Raw genomic sequence first — 22256 nt, forward strand, 5'->3', positions numbered from 1 at the left:
TTGGTGAGATGGCCGATGTGGATGATGGGGTCTCCAAAGGTGTGTTTAGAGTTGGCGAGTGTGGTGTCGAAGAAGCGGGGTTTGGGTCAGGCGTATGTGGCAGGGAAGGAAGGATGTAAGGTGTTCACGGATGGTTCGAAAGATCCTGTGTCTGGAAAAGTGGGTATTGCGTCTTATTTGGAAAGCACTGGGGAGTATAAAGTGGGGCGTCTGACGAATGATGTGTCTATTTGTACGGCTGAGTTGGTGGTGATTGCATTGGCGATTGATAGGGTGTGCGAGTTGGGGTATGAGAAGGTGGTGGTGTTCTCGGATTCATTAAGTGGGTTGCAGGCGATTGTGGCAGGGGATGGTGATAGGAAGGATGTGATTTTGGACATCAGGAGGAAGATTGATCAGTGTGTGCGTGGGGGAATGGATTTGGAGTTGGCGTGGGTCCCCAGTCACAGTGGCATTTTGGGTAATGAGTTGGTGGATCTGGCGTCGGGCAAAGGTATGAGGAGGGGAACGGTTGATGTGAGGTTGCCTTTGAGTGTGGATGAGGTGAAGGCTGTGGTGGTGAGACGGGTCATGGATGAGTGGCAGGAGAGGTGGGTGAGTGGGGTGAAGGGTAGGTGGATGTTTGGTGTCCGTGGGAAAGTGTCAGTGAAGGTGGACACAGGAAGTCTGGAATGGAGGAGGGGGGAGGAGGTGATGCTGAATCGGTTGAGGATAGGGCATGTGGGGCTGAATGACTGTCTGCATCGAGTGGGAAGCGTGGGTCAAGGGTCTGTGCAGTGTGTGGGGTGCCTGAGACTGTAGGACATTTTTTGCTTAGGTGTGAGAGACATGTTGTGGAGAGAGAATTGATGAGGGCTCGTTTGTCTGCGCTGGGTGTGGCTGAGATGAGTGGGAAGGCTTTGCTGGCAGGTGACAGGGTGAGAGGCAGGAGGAGGAGCAGTGTGTTGGATTTTGTGAGACAGACGGGGCAGTGGGAGGAGTTGTGAGTTTATGTGGGCTATGTGTTGATTGATGTGTTGGTGCACATCATCCTATTGGATGGGGAAGCGCCTGCCTGGGTCCGCCCACGCATTCGGTAATTAAGAAGAAGAAGAAGTTTAAACAGTCACAAAATTTAGGATGGGGAAGCGCCTGCGTAGGTCCGCCCACGCACCCGATAATTAAGAAGAAGAAGAACAGTCACAAAACTGTATGTGAGGTTTGGAACTGTGTGAGTCGCGTCTGTACACCAGAGTGTTTTGCCAGAGCTCTGTTGTGTTCATGCCCCTTACTTGCGCTGGCTGTACATGGAAAAGGCCTGTGCCTGTGTAGTCACTGAACGCCGTTGGCATCCTGTGTGTTCTCGTAGTGCGTGCCAGTGGGTTTAACACACTCAGAATGAAAAATGAATAAACTCGCCACAACCACTCTTTGTGCACCCTTCCTTTTGTACAGAACAACTTCTTGTTGGCCATTTTGCACCTCCAATCTCACCACACACATCCCCTTAGCCTCTATCCACCCTGCCATAATTGCCCATCTTTCCACTCTGCTTGGGCATCTGCTCCAACTCCACCTGGCACTGCCCTCCAACTGCACATAAGCTCTACCAATTATCACCACGCATTTAGGTGACATGTACAGTGGCAAACACTTAGTCACGAACTTGGTATTTCCTATCGCGGTCATGTTACCTAACTCTACTTTCAACACCTTTGCACACTTGTGGACATGATCACAAGGAATTGGGCAGCAACAAGACAGAGTGGTGCTCCGTCAAAAACGGACTTGCTGGAGCGCCATTCTGTGTAAGCCCAACGCCCATACCCCGCGTCCCACAAATTGAGAAAGCTCTCCGTCCCCGATGGAAAGAAGTCTCCTGAAGGATTTGCATTGGGAGTTTCAATCTGTCCAGTGAGCAGTGATATGCAACGACTTCACACACTGTATCTGAAATCGTCCTTGGCTCACCAGGAGAGCCCAAACTCAAAGAATGATACAGTCCAAATCTGCAGATATGCCTCATGCTTTCCCCACATGTTACTGTCATGTTGATTAGTTTGGCAGACAAAATGAGCATGAAAGTGCATTGCATGCTCAGCAGCAATGCATATTTGAATTACTATCACAGACATGTTTCATAAATTGGTGGCCATTCTTATGTTCACAACACGCACTTTGTTTTTATGTAACATAGTTGGTATCCTATTTTCAGGGCACCCACATTATTCAACACCAAGCGTCGTCCCTCAGTCCCATCAACACCACGGACTTCGGCCTCCTCCACACCTGATACCTCCTCCCCTTGCAGACGCAAAGGCCCGGGGGTGGGGGCTCCCTGAAAAGTCATGTGTTGTGTTACTGAATGAATACTCAATCGATAGAGGATTAATCTCTCTGAGCATGGTTCACCAGTCCAAGTTACTAGTCAGCAGTAGCTTAATGGTATTGTTAGCAAACCGATTGGCACTCTCTACTAGGCCATTAGCTTTGGGATTGTAAAAAGCAACTTTATGGTGTTCAATGTACGTACCATTTTTTTAGATAGTATTTCGAGAGGGGTAAATTGCTTTGCAATATTTATTGAGTGGTGGTAAAGTAAATAGCTATATGTTGAGCACTAATGGGCATAGAGAGTGGGTACGAGGTGGGTAAAAGAGCAATTTGGGGGTATTGAGTGGGATCCCCATTAAAAGAAAATAAAATGAAACAAATCCATGAAATAACTAGCACAAAAAAATTACCAATCAGTGACTTCTGTCAATGAAATTACATATACGAGCGTTCCATGGACATCTCTGTTAGAAAATCGCACATATCAATGGGCACACACTGGTGACATTTATCTTTGATGTGCCTATTTGATGGAAAATCATTCTCATAAATTTGCTTACTTTGCCCTGCACTCACTGACTCAAGACTGGTCACCTCCAGCCACTTATTACAGTAATTCAAGTAAAACTAAAAGGATTTTGCCCATGATTACCATGATTACTAACTTCTCCACAGCTCACAGAATATCCATGGTAAGCTTCTCCTACACATTACCCGCAACATCCATAGCAATGAGAGATTGTCTCAACCTTTAAGCTTTGTTGCTTGTTGCGCATGCAATACACTCTATCCTAACCACCTGTACCTCATGATGCTTCTCTGGCCACCAATATACTTCTTTCAACCTATTATTGGGTGTGTTCTGACCCAAATACCTCTCATGGCTTTTAGACACCAACAGGTGCTACCAATTAGTCTGTCACCTCTGGTGCTGCCCAACGCGCCCTAAGCCTTCTCCTGAAAAGGCTTCCCAACACCCTTCATTTTGATGAGCAGTGGTGATTGGTTGAGCGATTCTTGTTTTCTCCAATTTCAACTACAGCTTGAATCTCCTGCCCTAGCAACTTGACATCTTTGTTATTAACGACCCTATTAAAAATTCTGAAAACATTTGCTAGAGAATTCCACAAAACAAGGTCATTCAATTATTCATCAATCAAACTGGCGAATTCACACATTGCTGCCAATGCACAGTGCAGCCACATAGTTGTTCACATGGTCGCCAATAAATTGAGATGTGGACTCAAGCTTGTCACACTCTTATATAACGTTTTCTCACTCACCGTAGGCTTGTTGGTAAATGGGAGTCCTAGTGACTTCATCAAAATGATGGGCAAGTCTCCACCTGGTGCTCTGCTTTGGGTCCTGTTCTGTAAAGTATTTACCTTAAATGCTTTGTCACTTGGAGGGACTCTGAGGTCATCTGGAATTTGCTATTCTCAGTGACCTTGTTATCCTTTACCAAATCCTTCCTCGCAGTAGCTCATCTGCTTCATCCCTTAGGTTTCGAGCTGGGTGAACCATCATCCAATAGGAAAATGGCGAATAGCAAGCTGGGTGGGGGAAGGGGTAAACAGGCTTTCAGGGAAACCAACCTATTAAAAGGAACATCTATCCCAGCCCCACGTCGATCGGAAGAAGTGGGCAGGCAAACTACGAGAGATGGTATTTGGCCTGATGGCCCGAATACAAACCCAAAACACGCTTTAAATGTTACATTTAACTGTGCCAATAGTCGGAAACATAAGATTAGAGAGTTCAGACTCTTTGACCAACCTCTCCACAGTGGTCCTGGAATGTGGCGGTATCTTCAAGGAAGCAAATAACAACACGTGTTAGATACTAGAAATGTCTGGGTTATGGGGCGTGGAATACTCTGGGTTTTTCCCATTTGTTTGTAGACAGCGACCTGCAGTTTGAAACCTTTGCTATACTGTGTCTGCAGGAAACCTGGCTGTAAACGTGCCCCATTCGAGGCGGCTGGTGTGCATTCAAAATATTGAGAAAGAAAATGTCGAATGACAAAAATGTCAACAAAAAAAAATCGAAAAAAAAGTCGAATAGTTTATTTTTTTATTTATAGTTATTTTTTGGCTCTCGTATGTAAAAATAAAAGGTAAAATCAACCCCCCCATTTCGAATAAAAAACGTTATAAAAAAAATGTGACTTTTTTTTCGACCTTTTTTTTCTCGATATTTTGACTTTCGACATTTTGATTTTCAAGGTTTTGACTATGAACCGAGGCGGCTATAGCACCTACCTTGACCCGGGTTATAGAGGTACCAGGGGCCGGCTATCTTCGGTATTACTGGCACTTGTGAGAAATGGGAGGGGACTTACTATGGTCGATGCATGGAACCCGAAGCCCTTTGTACAAGCCCTTCGGGTAAAAATAGACCAGGGTTGCCCTGATTCTTCTAAATGGGTTTTAATTTTTAATGTATATTGGAACCCGGTGTCTATATCAGCTGAGAAACTGTTGGATTCTGTGAGGAATATTATTGATAACAATTACATAAAAGCCCTGGACCAATTCATTGTTGTATGTGGGGATCTAAATATTCCATGTATCGACAAACTGGGGAAAGGTATAAAAGACGTAGAAAGCTCTATTAGTAAAGGGCATGAAAGAGCAGTGAGATGTTTGAATGTAATTAATAGTCAGTCTTCTTCACAATTAGCCCTCTTGACAAACGTGGTCACAGAGATAGCCTGGACTGAATTTTAGGGGAAACTATTTGGCACTGGGGGGTGTAAGGGAGCAACTGCCGCCTAAAAAGAACAGAACGGCATGGGCTTTTCCTTTGGATGCCCTAGATATTGAACTCCTAATCAAGAAGGCTAATCCCTAAAGAGCACCAAGCCTGGATGGCCTCACTTGATAAAAGAGGCAAAGGCGCTTTCAGTTCCCTTTATCTTTAAGCTCTTTAATCAGGTGATGAAGTCAGGTGACGTCCCTAATACTTGGAGGTTAGCCATAATAGTCCCCATATTGAAGAGGAGTAATAGGGCAGATCCCTCCAACTACTGCCCTATTGTCCTCTTGGACGATTTGGGAAAACTGTTTGCAGCTCTATGCTTGAAACATCTCCATAGCTGGGTAGGCAAAGTAAATAGGTATGATCAAGCTGAAACTGGCCTAAAGGGCAATAGACCCATGGGCGAACCAAAAACGCAAAATGCTGGTGTGGGCCAGTTTTTTGGTCAAAGTGGACCACTTTTTGGCCAATGTGGGCCAGTTTGATGAGTTACTTCACTGTGCAGCTCAGAGTATTGACTAGTGTTGCTGAAAAAATATCCTTTAAATTCACAATTTGCATCAGATTTCATCAAACAACTCCCCCTTGGGTACTATTCAAACAATGTGACAAAAGGAATGAATTGCCATTTGCAACTGTGGGACACTTTTTCATAGATGCCCAAGACAATTTTATGGCCCAGTCAGACCCTGGGTATAATTGTCGCCAAACTGGTTTTGTAAAGGGGGTAGGGACAGATTTCAATTAGTTTCTACTGAACATCTTGAAATGGAATGCGTTAAAAAGTGGCAGACAAATGTACCTGGCTTTTGCCGATCTGAAGAAGGCCTTTGACAGTGTTGACAGACAACCATTATGGGACAAAATGGAGGCTTGGAATTGTCCTAGTGATCTTCTGTCGGCAGTCAAGGCCTTATACAGTGCGACTAAGGTCCAAATTAGTTAAATGCACAAGGACTGTTGACCAAGGAGATCAGCACCCATAGGGGTTTGAAGCAGGGGTGCCTGCTGGCACCTACTTTGTTTAACCGATTTTTATCCAGCCTGCATATAACTTTGAACCAGGCTAGATCTCCTCCCGCCCAAGTTAGGTGACCAGAATTTGGCATGGATCTTAAATGCTGATGAGCTGGTCCTGATTGACCAGACTCCCATAGGTCTGCAGCACAGGCTGGCTGGTCTTCAGGAGTGCATGGTCAGTAACGGGTTAGAGATAGATACAATCAATATTCTCGTTTTACAATCCTTAAGGCGAAGGGGGAAACAACCTTTCAGATGGCATCTAGGGAGTGAAGAACTCACCCAAGACTCTTGTATGGCCTACCTGGGCTCATGTATAAATGCTAGTGTTTGCAATAGTCCTCGGCAAGTGGAATTAAAATTGAAGATTAAACATTTGACGGCCCAGGGATTATTGATCCACAATAAATATGGCACATTTTCCAAATTGCCAGTATTGATTTTTTATAAAGCTAAGGTGACCTCAACTTTAACTTATGGTACGGAGGCCTTTTTATTTACTACTTGGAAAATGTGGGCTTCACTGGAGAGGGCCTTTTGGAGAAGAATATTGCGCTTATGAAGGGGAGTTCCTTCCTCGATTATTAGCTATAAACTAGGCCTAATTTCATTAAATGCAAGAGCGGTATGGAAGTCGCTCTCCTTATTTTGAAAAAATAATTAACCATGCTCCGCCGTATGAAATATTGTTCACTGAAATTGCTAAGTGAGGTGATGATATTTTGGGGCAGTGAACCGCTGCCTATTCGGCTATCCTATAACATCTGGTAACCAAAAAAGCAATACTTGATACAAATCCAGAGGAGCTGAAATGAAAACTCTGGCAACAGGACAGGATCTTGATGGTTGAGACAAAAAATATTCGATTGTATGCTAGCCCCAGAAAAGAAGATAGCACGTACACCTGTCTATCAAAATATTTATCCAGATTCCCTAGTCCTTTGTTTCTCCAGCGATTATTGAGGTTTCGTTTGAATTCATACCCGATGCTGCTTGTTCAGAAACCAGAGGGTATTGATCCCAGATGTAGATTTTGTGCTCTAGAATGGGAGGTTGAAACTATAAAACACATCATATTGTTTTGTACTGCTCTGAAGGCCCAAAAATCTAGACGTATAGGGAAGTTCTTTGAAGAGAGACAATCGTATGATGCTGAGGAATGGTGGGCTCTATTTTTTATTGGGGGATCATTTCTTCTTAATTTTTAGCTTGATTACAATTTTAAACACACCTTTTTATTAGATTATCCCCTTGAAATGAAATGATTATGTTCAGGTTATTATGGTGGAATAACCTTAGTAGATTTTATAGTTAGAATTGGTGATGGTGATGAATTGTGGACTTCTTCTTGTCTTTTATTTGGTTAAATGTAATTGTTTTGAGAAATTAATTAGTGGCAGATTTTATGTTTGGATCTTAATTGTGATCTTAAAGATGAAGGTTTGTAGTAAACTATATGTCTGATAAAAAAAAAAAATAACAGTAAGTCCCAAACAAACTAAACACTATAGGTGCTGAGTACAGTGACACAAGAGCTTCGAGGTTTTTCAGATCTGCGTTCTGGGGAGACATTTCTATGCCATATACCATATCCGGGGAACATCCAACCAAAATTCAGCACTGGTTAGAGCTGTGTTCAATGCCCAGATTGAATCTTCTTTGATTCAATGGGATTATAATTTCATGCCGGGCATACTGCACTGCACCATTGGAAATTAGGTCTATAATTCCGGTCTGCTTCATTGGTGTTCCAGTGTAAAACATGGCTTTCATGCCCTTGCTTGATCAGCTGGGAGCATTTACTCTGTTGCTCTATTTTGTATTTGTATTTTATTTAACGTTTATAAAGTGCCTTAATCCAAAACCCTGAACATTATAAAAGAAAGTACAGTACAATAAAAATGATTAGACAATTAAGTAGTCAAATCCAGGCCACATACAATCAGGGATGTTGAAGAAGATGCGTTTTCAGGGAAGCCCGAAACAGAGAGTAGGCGGTAATAGAGCGAAGTGAGAGAGAAAGGATATTCCAGTTAAGGGAAGCAAAAAAGCAAAACTGGGCACATGGAGGTCGAGGGACCACAAGTCTGAAAAGGGAAGACTGAAGAGACCGAGTAGGGATATGGAAAGATACAAGGACAGCGAGGTAGTTAAGGGCAAGTCTGTATAGAGATTTAAAGACGAGGCAGAGAAAGTGACATTTTATTTGTGAATAAAAAGGGAGCCAGCCATGTGTAGCAAGAGAGGAAGAAATAGAGTCACGATAGGGAAGAAGACATAGTAAGCGAATTTGAGGAATTGAAGACTGATTTAAGAGGGGCAAGATGAGGACTTGGGAGCCCAAAGAGAGTAGTGGAGCAATACAAGTTCAGAGAGAAGATCAGTGGAGATATTAGGAGTTTAGATGCCGGGAAAGTGAGGGAAGGGCAAGCTTTCTGTATATTATGAAGGTGGAAGCGACAAGAACGGGAAGTGAGGAAAATATGATGAGAAAAGGAAAGTTTAGAATCAAAGTGAAGACCAAGATTGCGAGCAGTAGTGGATATTGGAAGATTAGAAGGAGGGAAGGATATGAAGGGGGTGATGGATGGGAGGAAGAGTGTTAGCTGGGAAGAACAAGACCTCAGTCTTCCCTGCATTAAGAGTGAGAAAGTGAGAGGACATACATGATTTAATAGCGGTAAAACAGGCGTGGTGAATTTCAGGAGTAAACGAAGAGAAAGACAGAAAAAGCAGAGTATCATCTGCATAAAAGTGATGACAGAGACCAAAGGAAGAGATAATAGCTGCAAGTTGTGAAGTATATAGTGAGAAGAGGAAAGGGCTGGTACTGACCCTTGAGGGACCCCATGGTCAAGAGGAAAGACGAGGAGGTCTTGCCCCCCCATGAGACAGAGAAAGTCTGATTAGAAAGATATGGCCTAAACCAGGATAGAACAGGACCCTTAATGCTCTCATTATTGCTGGAAAACTACCCATTTTGTCCTACCATAAGAACCTCCTCACAATGAGGCCAGCTTGAGCACATGCAGTTGGGGCTAACAAGTCAGTTGTTTGCCACTTCAAACCCGTCCATCCTCGAGCTTCAGTGTGCAGCTCGTCATGCCGCCCACACCCTCAAAGCTCTAGGACGGAAGCCCAGCCATGTGTAACTGGAAGGTAGTTGAGGGTAGCTGAAAAGGTGACAGGGCACGGGGCTCATTGCACACAGACAAGGAAAGGTCAGAATGACATCTGGGGCAGTGTGTGTGCAAGTGTTTCCCCTGTGGATTCCCTTCTGCAGTCTTTCCTTGCTGCTACTTTTTTCTCAGAGGTGGTGCAAAGCTGTTAAAAAACTTCACTCCGGACGCAGAGCACCACAGAGTGTGTGCAAGTGTTTCCCATGTGGATTCCCTTCTGCAGTCTGTCCTTGCTGCTACTTTTTTCTCTGCGATGGTGCCAAGATGTTAAAAACTTCACTCCAGACATGGAGCATCACAGAGTGTGTGCAAGTGTTTCTCGTGTTCCCCGGGCTGCTTGGACGGCGAGGACTTTAAGATTGGTTACTGTCCTCAATGGAATTAACAAGGTAAGACTGCATCAGCTTGTTAAAAACTTGTCAATTACCTTAACAGAGCTCGTGTGCAGTTAAGTGATAACGTTTTTGCGTGCTAAGGAAAGGCCAGGGACTGTGTGTACATTGGCATTATACCTGTGGTTCTTCCTCTTGATAAACCTAGTTGAAGCAAATGCCACCTGACCCTAAACTACCGCTACCCCGCATGAGATACCAAGTTTGACATGAAGTGGAAGAACAAAGGTCAAACACTGCTAAAATCCAGGCGATGCCGATGATAGGCCCCACTGTCAACCTGCCCCAACACCAAGCCGAACTGGGCTGGAAAGATGCAAAACTTTGGAAAAAGGATTCCATGCTTGGTATTGAAAGGTCTGTCAAGAATTATAAGAGCAAATAAAAGCACCGTTAAAATCATTATAGACATACATTGTTCATCTTGCTACAAAAACAGCAGAACCGTCAACAGAACTATCAACAGCTCTATTCAAACAACTAGATGACACAGAACAAGGAATGTCAATGACTTGACAGACGCTGAAATTCTGGAAATTGATCTATCTCCAGTCGCTGCACGTGAAAGTCTCTGTAAAATCCCATGCAAGGCTTTCCCTATGGTTGAGCATTTGTTGGAAATGCCCAACCCAGTGGCGGAACAAAGTGAGGCCCCCAAAACAGATAATGGAAGTCCGAAAAAGAAATCCGCCAATTTTCTTGCTGCTCCTACCATTCCAAAAAAAGTAACATCAAGAAAGTCAAAAGACTGTTTGCTGGAATTTCAGACTGGCGCACGCTCAACCTCCCCATAAAAATGAGTTAATTTTCCATACATCGACAACTTGACCGCTGCAACAAAAACTTAAGTTTGAAAAAGACGAAAGTGACGCATCAATTCTAGCTTGTCGGCTGACTAGGGACATTGCCCTCATCCAGGAAAATTTAGATGAAAGGGTGAAACAATCCATAGTTAATGGTGAGATAAGTAGAGGGACCCCATTAAAGTTACCTGGTATGGCCAGTGACATGCCAACTTCTCAGGATAATGCTAGTCACATTTTCAGGAACATGGAGAAGAGAAGAACTTTGCCTCCAGAGAAAACACAGTTACTCTCTAAGGAGCAATCACAACTGATATATTTTTCAACAGATCAGATAACTGAGTTGGTCTGGCTGCAAACAGATCTGGCCGCACTATCAAATTCCACTCTAGAGGATAAGGACAACATTTTCTCACCTAAAACCGTGCAGAGTCCAAACAACCCACTAAATTCAACGGTCTTCCAAATTCCACTGCTATATTAAGCCAGCTATCTCCATCTCCTTGGCTCCTGTAACGCTCATCTGGTATCCACGGGGACGTCACTCAGCCTGTTCTGACCTCTTACGACCTCAAACCCTTCCCTGGAGGCTATTCGACTGGAGACTGGGCCTGAAACACAGGATTGGTAGAGTTTAACTCCCTATTGTCTCTGTGTGCTTGAACTCCTTCTTCCCCGGGGTCCAACCCTTCCCTTTGATCCACAGCTCACCTTGTTTTCTTGGATAGTGTGCTCTCCGTTCTGCCTTCAGCGCAGGGGCGCGTTGATTGATGCAGGCTCGTTGCTGCCTCGTTACTTCACTGGCAAGAGTCCGACAGGTAAGTATAATGAGTCTTTTGAACAGTTCTCTAACTTTGTTCCTTTCCTTCCTTAGATCATGGCCGGCGTCCGGGGATGGTGGCATACTGCTGAGATGAGTAGCGCTGAAGGTGAGTGAGAGAGTGATGCGCGATGCACCCCTTTCGTATTTGCATTGAACTGAGTTCTTTTTCTGTGTCTTTTAGGTGCTGCGACGTTTTTAGCGTGGATGCCGGTTATGAAGAACAAATGCGGTGGGTAAGCGCAGTATGCAGCGCCTCTAGATGTTTCCACGCTAACCTGGAGTGTCTTTTCCCTCTTGCAGATGGATGAGAAGTTCCGGAGACACAGTTCCCCCAGAGCGGCTGGGATTCAGGTAAGCGTTTGAAGCTCATACAGTATTTAAAAATAAGCAAAGATTTGCAGAATGCTTACTAATGCCTTTTTTCTGTTCTTTTCCCTTTTCCTTAGGAAGCGGTGTGCAGGGATGGGAATGACACCGCCGAAGATGCCCGCAGAACAGAAGGAGAGATGACTGATGGGCAGAAGCGCTGCAAGGTAAGGCTGTTCCTAACAGTGTTCTTGTTCTTGCAGGAGCTGAGCGCAGAAGAAAGATGCAGGCCTACTGGAGACCGATCCGAACACAGTCAGTGTCACGCTGCAGGTGCAGAAAACGCAAAGCATGTTTCTCAGCCTGGGTGTGGCTTAAATAGTCTCTGGGTATCCCAGGTGCCTCTGGCTGAACCACACCCAAAAGACTAAAACGCACATGCAGTTCTGGGAACCGAAATATGTGAGGGCATCCATCTTGTCCCCATCAATGTACTACAAGGCCAATCCCCAATGTTATCCTATAGGAGTGCGTGAGTCTGGTGCCACAAGCGCCAAGTCTGACTCCAAGTGGGTCTTTGGAGGGATGGAGAGGCCCTTGAGGGCCATGAAGGTGATCGTGGACTGACTCCAGCCAGACATCTTGGAGGGCTGGGGACATGAGGGGCAGGAATCATGACAGCTCCGTTTTACGAAGTTGTAAGAAACCATGAACGAGAATGTTAAGGACCAAGCAAGATTGCTAACCATGATCCATACTAAGCTGATTTACATAGAATCTTTTGTCACATCTTTTCAAACTAGAGTGGACAATGAATTGGCGACCTCCTCCTACCTGCAAAACAGGCTCCAAGAATTTCTGGGCTTAGAACGCACGGATAAAAGGAACATCTGGTGCTAATGTTAGAGACTTTCCAAGGGAAGAAGGTGCTCTGTGCGCAAAAAGAATTAGATATAAAGAGTCTAGCTGATGAACATGACCCAAAAAGCAAAAAGAACAAGACTGGTCCTAATAGTCTGTCCATGAACAAACAGGCCAATGTGGTGGACTTGACTCTGCAGATATCCCTGATGGGACAAAAAAAAAAGAACAAACACCTCCAAGTAGAGTGATCTTACACAACATAGAGAGTTTCCTAGTATCGTCCGATCCCTATCAAACTGAGGGAATACCCCAGAAATTATGGCCACAGAAGATGGAAGAGTCAAGGACAGGAGTGTTGCAATTGATGACCCTGGGATCACTGCAACATCTATGAATGCTCCCTTTCCTATATTTCAAAAATGAAAAAAATGCATAAAAGCTGTAGTACAAATGAAAACAATGAAAAACATCAAACAACATAAAAAACGGATATCGAATTAAGCTAAGAACCTTTTGCACAATTTGACTATACCCTTAATATATCTGAAGCAAGTCTTCTCTAAATATAAAAACAACATCCCTTTAGGCAAGATCCTAAGATAGGCCAGACCAGAGAGAGTAGTAGAGGTGTTCCGGAGATGGATCCTGAGAGGGTGATAGACCAATCTGAAGAACTGGATCTCTTGAACCGCTCTACTTATAGAAGAAGACATAGAGAACAAGACCTTCTAGTCGCTAGATATATGATGATCCAGAGATTGATGAATCTGAAGCATAAGGGAAGGGATTCCTGATTTTCTCTCCTGCCATAAGTGCCTCCTTTTGCACTGAAATGAAGTTATTGATGATCTAAAGTTTAAGACATTACATAGGGACCAGGGCAATGACCTTTCTCTCTTGTCTCTTAGTCCCACTACTAAAAATCCATCACGCTCGAGAAGGGATGTGGCCCTGAATTTGAAATACTTATGTTATAGAAAACGACCAGCTACCCCTAGAAGGGGACAGACCACCTTGGGTCTCTATATTTAGTATTAGAGCGCCTCTTAACAGCAGAGGATGGCTTGATTTTAAACCGCTCAAACGTGCTAAGATTCACTACATTGCAACATTGTGATTTGTGAACACGGCAGACATTAAAATTGTGGAATTTATGAGTGAACATCAAATAGATAAAGTGATCTTATATCAAAACTCAAACGTTATCAAATCATCCCTTTTACAGTTAGCCAACCAATTGCTTCCACTGGGATTTGAACTGACTGATTTGACAGCTAATGAGTGAGGGGACAACTTTAGGTCCTATGAACCTAATGTCCAATGTAAGAAAATCACGTTTCTGAAATTAAGAGGCCCGGAGCCCCTGAGAGAAGCATCAAAAAGCAACGTCTCAAGGGGATTGAACATAAAAGATCATAGTCCTACAAACAAAACTACAAAACAGGGTCTAAGAATCACTTTTCATTGTGGGAAAGATGAGGTTCGCAAAGTCAATGAAGACTCTTCTAAGACTGATACAACTGTGTGTTTCTAATCAACGCTTAATGCCGAAGGCCCATGGAGTTCCTCCTCTCAGATAACAACAAAACCAGGCAGAGGAAAGGGCTTGGGTGATGAGTTAATCGAAGACCAGGGGATGTGCACACTTATTCTCAGAAACTGATTTGAACATTGAGAAATTTGATAATTTGGGCCTCATTACGAGTGCGGCAGTCCTGACAAAAGGGTGCCTGTAAACTCACTGCCACCCTTGTTTCCAGACCGCCACACTACGAGTTGGCCTGCCGGGGCCGCTGCATCCAAGAGTTCTGACCCTGCCAGGCACAGCAGCCCCGGTAGGCAGACACATCATGGATGCATCGGCACTGTTAGCGATGGTGCCAGTGCTTCTGTGAACACATTCCTGTGGATTCCACAGGAGTGGGGACCAACATTACATCTGGACCCAGCTTCCCGGTCTGCTGTGATTTGTAAGGGGTACTGCCGGACTAGTAATGAGGCCCATTGTGTCGGCAAGAAACCTGTCTGCAGTCCCCCCCTATAGCCAATGGTTTTAGTGGTTATTTAAATCCTGCGTATAGAGCTACTGAGGTGAGAACGGCTGCTGGTCTCTTAATCTTGGTAAAAAATGGATTTGGGATCACAATGATGGTAGTGTGGAACATTAATTCTTTTGTACAATGCTTGTTTTGTAAAATCAACGAGGAGACTTCGAAAAAAGTAAATTGGTACTTGATCTTTAATGTGTACTGGAACTCCAAGACTGTCACTTCTGGCGTACTGGTGGACTCTTTGACAGACATTATTGACACTTTTACCACTCGATTTAATAACTTATTTACGATCATTTGTTGAGACCTGAATATTCCATGTATCGACAAAAAGGGTATGATTACTAACGATTCAGATAGCTTGGAGAACAAGAGGCACGAGAGATTGGAAACGTGGTGTAATGCAATGAATACCAGAAATGTTTAGATGCTTAATGGCCAAACGGATGGAGACATCCCAGGCAAGCCCACTTGGTCCAATGGGAATCACTTGAGAGTTTTGGATTACTTCTTTGTTTCAAGGAATGTGGCAACTATCGTAAATGCTTTTGAAGTGATTCCTAGGGTCGAAAGTGACGATGTGCTACTGCAAATGACTTGGGTTATGCGTTAGAAACAAAAAAATACAACCTGGTGGCCAAATGTGGACATCTGTCAGGGAAGCAATCGCCTGCTTATGAAACCTCAGGAGGTCGATGAACTCCTGACAAAATGTATTAAGCAACTTGAGAGTAACTCAAGGGAGGTAAATTATACTCCACTCCTGTGTGATTTTAGGGTAAGTGACATGAGAGGACCTATATTGAACTTTTTACCCAAGCACTGTTAGGACAAGCGGATAATCTTAGGAAAATAAACGGCTGCAGAAGGATCTCTGAATAATCAAACTTTCCGAGAGCAATGAGAGGTTTGAAAGGCTTAAAAAGAGGAAGCAAAAGTACAAAAATCAGCTGTCATTCCATAAGGCGCAAATGTTGCAGTCTGAGTCTGAGATGATGTCAAATGCCATCATGGATTAAGACATTCATCAAACGTGGCAGCTGATCAATAACCAGACCTCCACTCAGATGGCCATCTTAACAAATGTAGTCACGCAGGAAGACTGGGTCTCTTTCTATGGAAAATGATTTGCCCCTTCTAAGATACCTAATATGCCTACTCTGTTGGCCCCCAGGACTCCATGGTTCTTCCAATGATTCTTTCAATTTAGATTCCCTGATCAAGAAAGTGAACCCATCGAGGGACCCCGACCCTGACCGTCTCACAAACAATATGATCAAGAAACCCCCCAAAAGCCTGCATCCCCTTTATTGGTAAACATTTTGATCAGATAATACAAATGGGAACCGTACCAGAGTCCTGGAAATTAGCGTTAATAGTGCTGATATTTAAGAGGTGCAATAGGGCTGATCCTGCCAACTATTGCCCTTCTGGATATTTTGGGGCAAACTGTTTGCAGCACTTCTTCTATCTTTGCTTTAGAAATGGGTTAAAGATACAAAAAGATGTGACTCGAGGCAAACAAGTTTTAAGTGGGGGGTGGCAACTGACCTCAATTTATTCCTTTTGAATGTTCTAAAATGGGAAGCTTTACAAAATGGTCCAAAAATATACCTGGCCTTTGTTGACCTAAAAAAGGCATTTGACAGTGTTGACAGATACCTTCTCCTGTCTAACCCTGTGGCTTTTGACAATAAAGTCCTTATATACCAACACAAAAGTGCAGATTCGATTGAATGCCCAAGGACTTCAAACCAAAGAGATAAACACCTACAGAGGGCTAAAACAGGGATGCCCGCTGGCCCCAACACTCTTTAATTTGTTCTTGTCTGACCTCCCAGAGACTCTAAACCCTATTAGAGCCTTTCCCCCTTGGATGGGTAACCAGGACTTGGCCTGGATCCTCTATTAAGACGATCTGCTCTTGATTGAAGATAGGTCTCCAATGTAGTCTAGTTGGCTTGCAAGAATGCATGACCAAAAATGGTCTTGAGATAAATGCTCCTAAACCAACATTTTGGTGCTGAGGCCTAAATGAGGAAGACAAAAACAAGGTTTTAAATGGCATTTGGGGAAACACAAGCTCATAGAGGTTACCTCTATATCCTATCTAGGTGCATGTATGAGCTCTAGTATAAATGATGCTCCGCATTGTAGGGAGTTGAAAGACAAGATTACGAATTTGATGGCTCAGGGCTCCTTAATTCACAGGAAATCTGGAAAATTCTCGATTTTGCTGGTATTGTCTTTTAATAAAATGAAAGTCACGTAAATATTAACATATGGTCAGAGACGTTTTTGTCTACTCTGTGTAAAATATGGGTATTATTGGAAGGCACCTTTTGGAGAACAATTAAGAGACTATCCACAGGTGTTCCAATAAACAATACGATATGAACTAGGTTTGACATCAATGTTCACAAGAACTATATGGGAATCCCTTGACCTGTTTAGAAAGTGCACTATGGCTACTGCTGCACTTCAGTACCAAATTGTACTTTTGGAAATGATGCAAGGGAATGTAAGCTTAATTGACACTTGGAAATTACAATTCCTAGAGCAACTTGTTACTAACCAGGAGATGCTCATGATGAGTAAATAAGAAGCTGTGACAAAAGGACTGGATCCAGATGATTGAAACTAAAAACAAATATCATCTGAATGCCAATCTAGGAATGGAAACAAATGCATACAATTCCTTGCCAAACTACTCAACCAGGTTCCCATGTCCACTAATGAGAGATATATTCATGAGTACCGATTGAATGCATTTCCTACGAAGCCAATTTATTTTTCAAATACTTTTTATTGGCGTTTGTAATCACAAAACATGCCCCCCCTCTCCTCCCAACTACGTAGCCCCCCCTTCTTCCCAGGTCCAGTGTGATCTGTTCTGCCTTTCCCTGTGAGTAAATCCAACTTTCCATTTCCCTTAGTTCCTCATAGTACCTTATGAGGCACCTCCCAGTCTCTTGTATGGGGTGCTCCTCAGACCAGTCCCAAGAGTTGCATCTTCCTTGAGCACCATGCTCTCCTGGAGTCTTTGATTAGGAATTGTAATACCAAGTCACATTCCTTAAGGAATTTCTGATGCTCACCCCTAATTGTATATGTTATTTTCCCCATGGCTATCAGGTTCCATATTTTCGCCACCCATTCATGTTCTGAGGGTGCTTCTTTTGCTTTCCATTTGGGGGCTACTAGCAGGGCCTCGGCCATCACCAGGATAACATAGATTTTCCGCTGGGCCTTTGTGGTAAACTTTTCTAACTCTCCATCCACGCCCAGATTGAACAGACCCTTTTTTGGTGTCTTCTCCGTTCCCAGTATGCCCCTTATTGCTTCCTGGATCATGTCCCAAAACTGCTCTAGTGCTGGGCATTGCCACCAGGTTTGTTCTATCCCGCACCCTCTCCAACAAAGCCTGGAGGAGGTCCCGAATATTTTTGATAATCTTCTGAGGGTGAGGTGCCATTGGTGCATCATTTTTCTCAAAATTTCTTGTATTTGTAGTGAGTGTGCTAGTCTGAGAATACTCACCCATAGGCTGTTTCAGTGCTCTATGTCAATCTCTTGCTCTGCTTCTCTTTACCAGTTAAGCATGAACTGTCTCACCCCGACTTCCGCCCCTCCTTTGATCAGCTTATACAGATCCACTACAAAATTTTCATCCCCTGAATTAGAGGTGACACATTTTTCGAATGGGGTTCATTCTCATGTCACCGCCTCCCTTATTTTAGGATTTAGGGACCAGTGTCTCAGCTGAGCGTAATGGAATCTTTCCCCTTCGTCTAACCCAAAGTCCCTTTTGCATCGGAGGAATGATTTTATCTCGTCCCCATCATACAGATTCCTTAGCTTCCTACAATCCCCGTCCTGCCATTTGTCAAATCCCCTCCAACTCACCCTGGCATGAATTGTGGGTTCCTAAAAATTGGAGTGAGCGGGGAGGGGAACGTGGTTATTTTGGAGCGCTTTACTATCCCGTCCCAAGTGTGCTCCACCAAGGCTTCGATGTCACTACAGTACATATTGCATTGTCTCTCTTCCCCGGGTAGCCATAGGTCTGTTCCCACCACCGCTCTATCTCTCTCCACTTTTTCCCTCTGTCATCTTTAGTCCAGTCCCTCAACACTCTAACAAGGTAATTCATGGAAATTCACACAAAAGTGTCGCACGCGGCTGGCGCACAGCGTGCCCGTGCACATGTCTGCGCCAGCCGCGTGCGATAAAATAAATTTCCGTGCACAGCGTATTCATGGATTCTCGCCTCCAAAAGCAGACGTGGCGCAGAGTGGCGCAGCGACCCTGCAGCAGCGCCAGTTACGCCCCCAAGAACGCCCTCGCGCAAGGAAAAGCCATCAAGATCGCAAAACCATCGCAAAGGGTTTACACGCGAATGGCCTGGGTGCGTGTATTTCAGGGGTGCGCGAGAAGTTCCACACGCGATTGGCCTGGGCGTGTGTATTTCAGGGGTGCGCGAGAAGTTCTACACGCAATCGTGCTGGGCGCGTGTATTTCGGGGGTGCACATGAAGTTCTACACGCGATCGTGCTGGGCGCGTGTATTTCGGGGGTGCGCGTGAAGTTCCACACGCGATCTGGCCTGGGGGAGCGTGTGCGTGTATTTCAGGGGTGCGCGAGAAGTCTCACACGCGATCGGGCCTGGGGGAGCGTGTGCGTGTATTTCAGGGGTGCGCGAGAAGTTTTACACGCGATCTGGCCTGGGGGAGCGTGTGCGTGTATTTCAGAGGTGCGCGAGAAGTTTCACACACGAATGGGCTGGGTGCGTGTATTTCAGGGGTGCGCGAGAAGTTCCACATGCGATCGTGCTTGGCACGTGTATTTCGGAGGTGCGCGTGAAGTTCTACACGCAATCTGGCCTGGGGGAGCGTGTGCGTGTATTTCAGAGGTGCGCGAGATGTTTCACACGAGAACGGGCTGGGTGCGTGTATTTCCGGGGTGCGCGAGAAGTTTCACACTCGATTGGGCTGGGTACGTGTATTTCGGGGTGCGCGGGAAGTTTCACACGCGATATCAGCAGGGTACGTGTATTCCAGGGGTGCGCTGGAAGTTCCACACGCGAATGTCCTGGCTACGTGTATCTTGGGGTGCGCGGGAAGTTTCACACGCGACATCAGCAGGGTACGTGTATTTCAGGGGTTCCGTGGAGTACTACACGTGAATTGGCCATGTGGGTCCTCCCAGGTGTTCGCTCCACAACCTCCACGGCCCCTTCAGGCAGCCCACACCACGGGGGACTAGCCTGCACCCCCACTCGTTCCCCTGCACCTCCACCCCCCAGCACTGTGGGGCACCCTCCACCAGGCCCCAACTCATGTTCCCCTGCACCCCCACCCCCCAGCACTGTGGGGCACCCTCCACCAGGCCCCAACTCATGTTCCCCTGCACCCCCACCCCCCAGCACTGTGGGGCACCCTCCACCAGGCCCCAACTCATGTTCCCCTGCACCCCCACCCCCCAGCACAGTGGGGCACCCTCCACCAGGCACCCAACTCATGTTCCCCTGCACCCCCACCCCCCAGCACTGTGGTGCACCCTCCACCAGGCCCCAACTCATGTTCCCCTGCACCCCCACCCCCCAGCACTGTGGGGCACCTGCCAGCAGGCCCCCACTCATGTCCAACTCATGTCTTCCATCACCCCCACCCCCCAGCACTGTGGTGCACCCTCCACCAGGCCCCAACTCATGTTCCCCTGCACCCCCACCCCCCAGCACTGTGGGGCACCTGCCAGCAGGCCCCCACTCATGTTCAACTCATGTCTCCCATCACCCCCACCCCCCAGCACTGTGGTGCACCCTCACCAGGCCCCAACTCATGTTCTCCCGCACCCCCACCCCCCAGCACTGCGGGGCACCCTCCACCAGGCCCCAACTCATGTTCCCCTGCACCCCCACCCCACAGCACTGTGGGGCACCCTCCACCAGGCACCTAACTCATGTTCCCCTGCACCCCCACCCCCAGCACTGTGGTGCACACTCCACCAGGCCCCAACTCATGTTCCCCTGCACCCCCACCCCCCAGCACTGTGGGGCACCTGCCAGCAGGCCCCAACTCATGTTCCCCAGCCAACATGTCATCACAATCTAGATCCCTATGGTCAGCCTCCAAATGCAAAACACCCACCCGAGTATTGCATCCACCCACTTAGAAATGGCAATAACATGATAGAACACCAATTGCAAGTTTGGAAACGAACACATGTCCCTCACATACACCCAATGGGTGTCAGTGAATCTCAAAACCCATATCATGATATGCATGAAACCATTGAGATGATACTACACATTGAAGTTTGATCAAGAAATATGTATTAAAGGAAACATAAATTGAATCAAAAATAAACAAACAGAAATGGGAATGTAAAAAAATAAAAAGAAGCATGTCCGTGAAAAAATGCAAAACCAAAAATCATAATCCAAAGGAATGGTGTCCAAAGGCACAGTCCAGAAAAGAAAATCCTATGGAAAATAATAATCGAAAGCCACTGCTCCATGGGTAAATTGTAAAATAAAAAGAAAATCCAACAGTGAACTATGTACAGATGACCAAGCCAGGGTCCATGATCCCAACAAAAGAAATGAAACCTATCTAACAACACTACCTAATAAAAAAAAACTATATACAAAAATGTGGCCCATTGTCCAAAAGGTCCAAAATAAATAAAAAAGCAAAGGAAACCTAACACTAACTACATAACTATTTACAAGGGCAGCGGGCTAGTCCGACGGCTCACTTTTGGATGTTCTGGGCCAGGGCATCATCGAACTCCTGCTCAATGTCCCGGAGGCGGTCCTCCTCCATGGCCCCGAGGGTCCGCAGGGCCGTTGACGTGTCCACCTCCAACCCCCTGCGGATTGCCTCGAGGCACTCGGCCCGCCTCAGGGCCCTCCGCATGAAGTTCTCTGCCCTGACCATCGTGAGCCGTGCCTCTTCCGCCCGCTGCCGCTCTGCATCTATGGCGTGGCCCAACCGCTGCCACACGGAAGACACTTTCTGTCCTTGGTCCTCCTGCCCTCCGGCCGATGCCTGCCCCTCCGATGTCGAAGGCCCCGAGCCTTCATGGCTCCCACCACGTTGCTGCTGCTGTGCCTCTACCCGGGCACTGCCTCCTGCTGCCTGCACATCCTCCGCTGGCTGGGGTGCAGTCGTTGATGTGGCCACCCCTGCTGGACATCCGACTCCCGACTGTGGCAGGGATGCCTCCTCCACCAGCCTGGCCGCACCGTCAGAGGCACCTCCACAGGGCGCCCAGGTGACTGATGGGTGGGAAGATGGCACGGAGGACGACTGGCGCATAGGGGGTTCAGTGGAGGAGGGGGTCACAGCAAGCCCCATCAAACGGAGGAATCCGGCCTGGGTGACCTGTCCCAGTAAGCCAACGCGGTCAATGAGCCATTCGAGATGACGTGCAGTCTCCTCATGAAAAGACTGCAGGTCACCTCGCATGGCCCGTTGATGCAACGCCACACCAGTCAGGACAGGCTCAACCCGGACCCGGATAGCCACGTCTGCAGGCAGAGGAAGGCCAGTTGTCGTGAGCTCATCACCTGCCTGAAAACGGGTCTGGACGTAGGCATCCCTGATGGTGCAAGATGATGCAGGGACAGGATCAGGGACAGGATTGCACACAGGCACCTCTGCGGCGGCCTGTGCTGCCTCCTGTCCCTGGTGCTGCACTGCACCACTAGCACCAGTGGAATCCCCACCTCCAGACCCCGTC

This window comes from Ambystoma mexicanum, chromosome 5p (assembly GCF_040938575.1).
Source record: "Ambystoma mexicanum isolate Mex_15411 chromosome 5p, UKY_AmexF1_1, whole genome shotgun sequence".
NCBI classification, from domain to species: Eukaryota; Metazoa; Chordata; class Amphibia; order Caudata; family Ambystomatidae; genus Ambystoma; species Ambystoma mexicanum.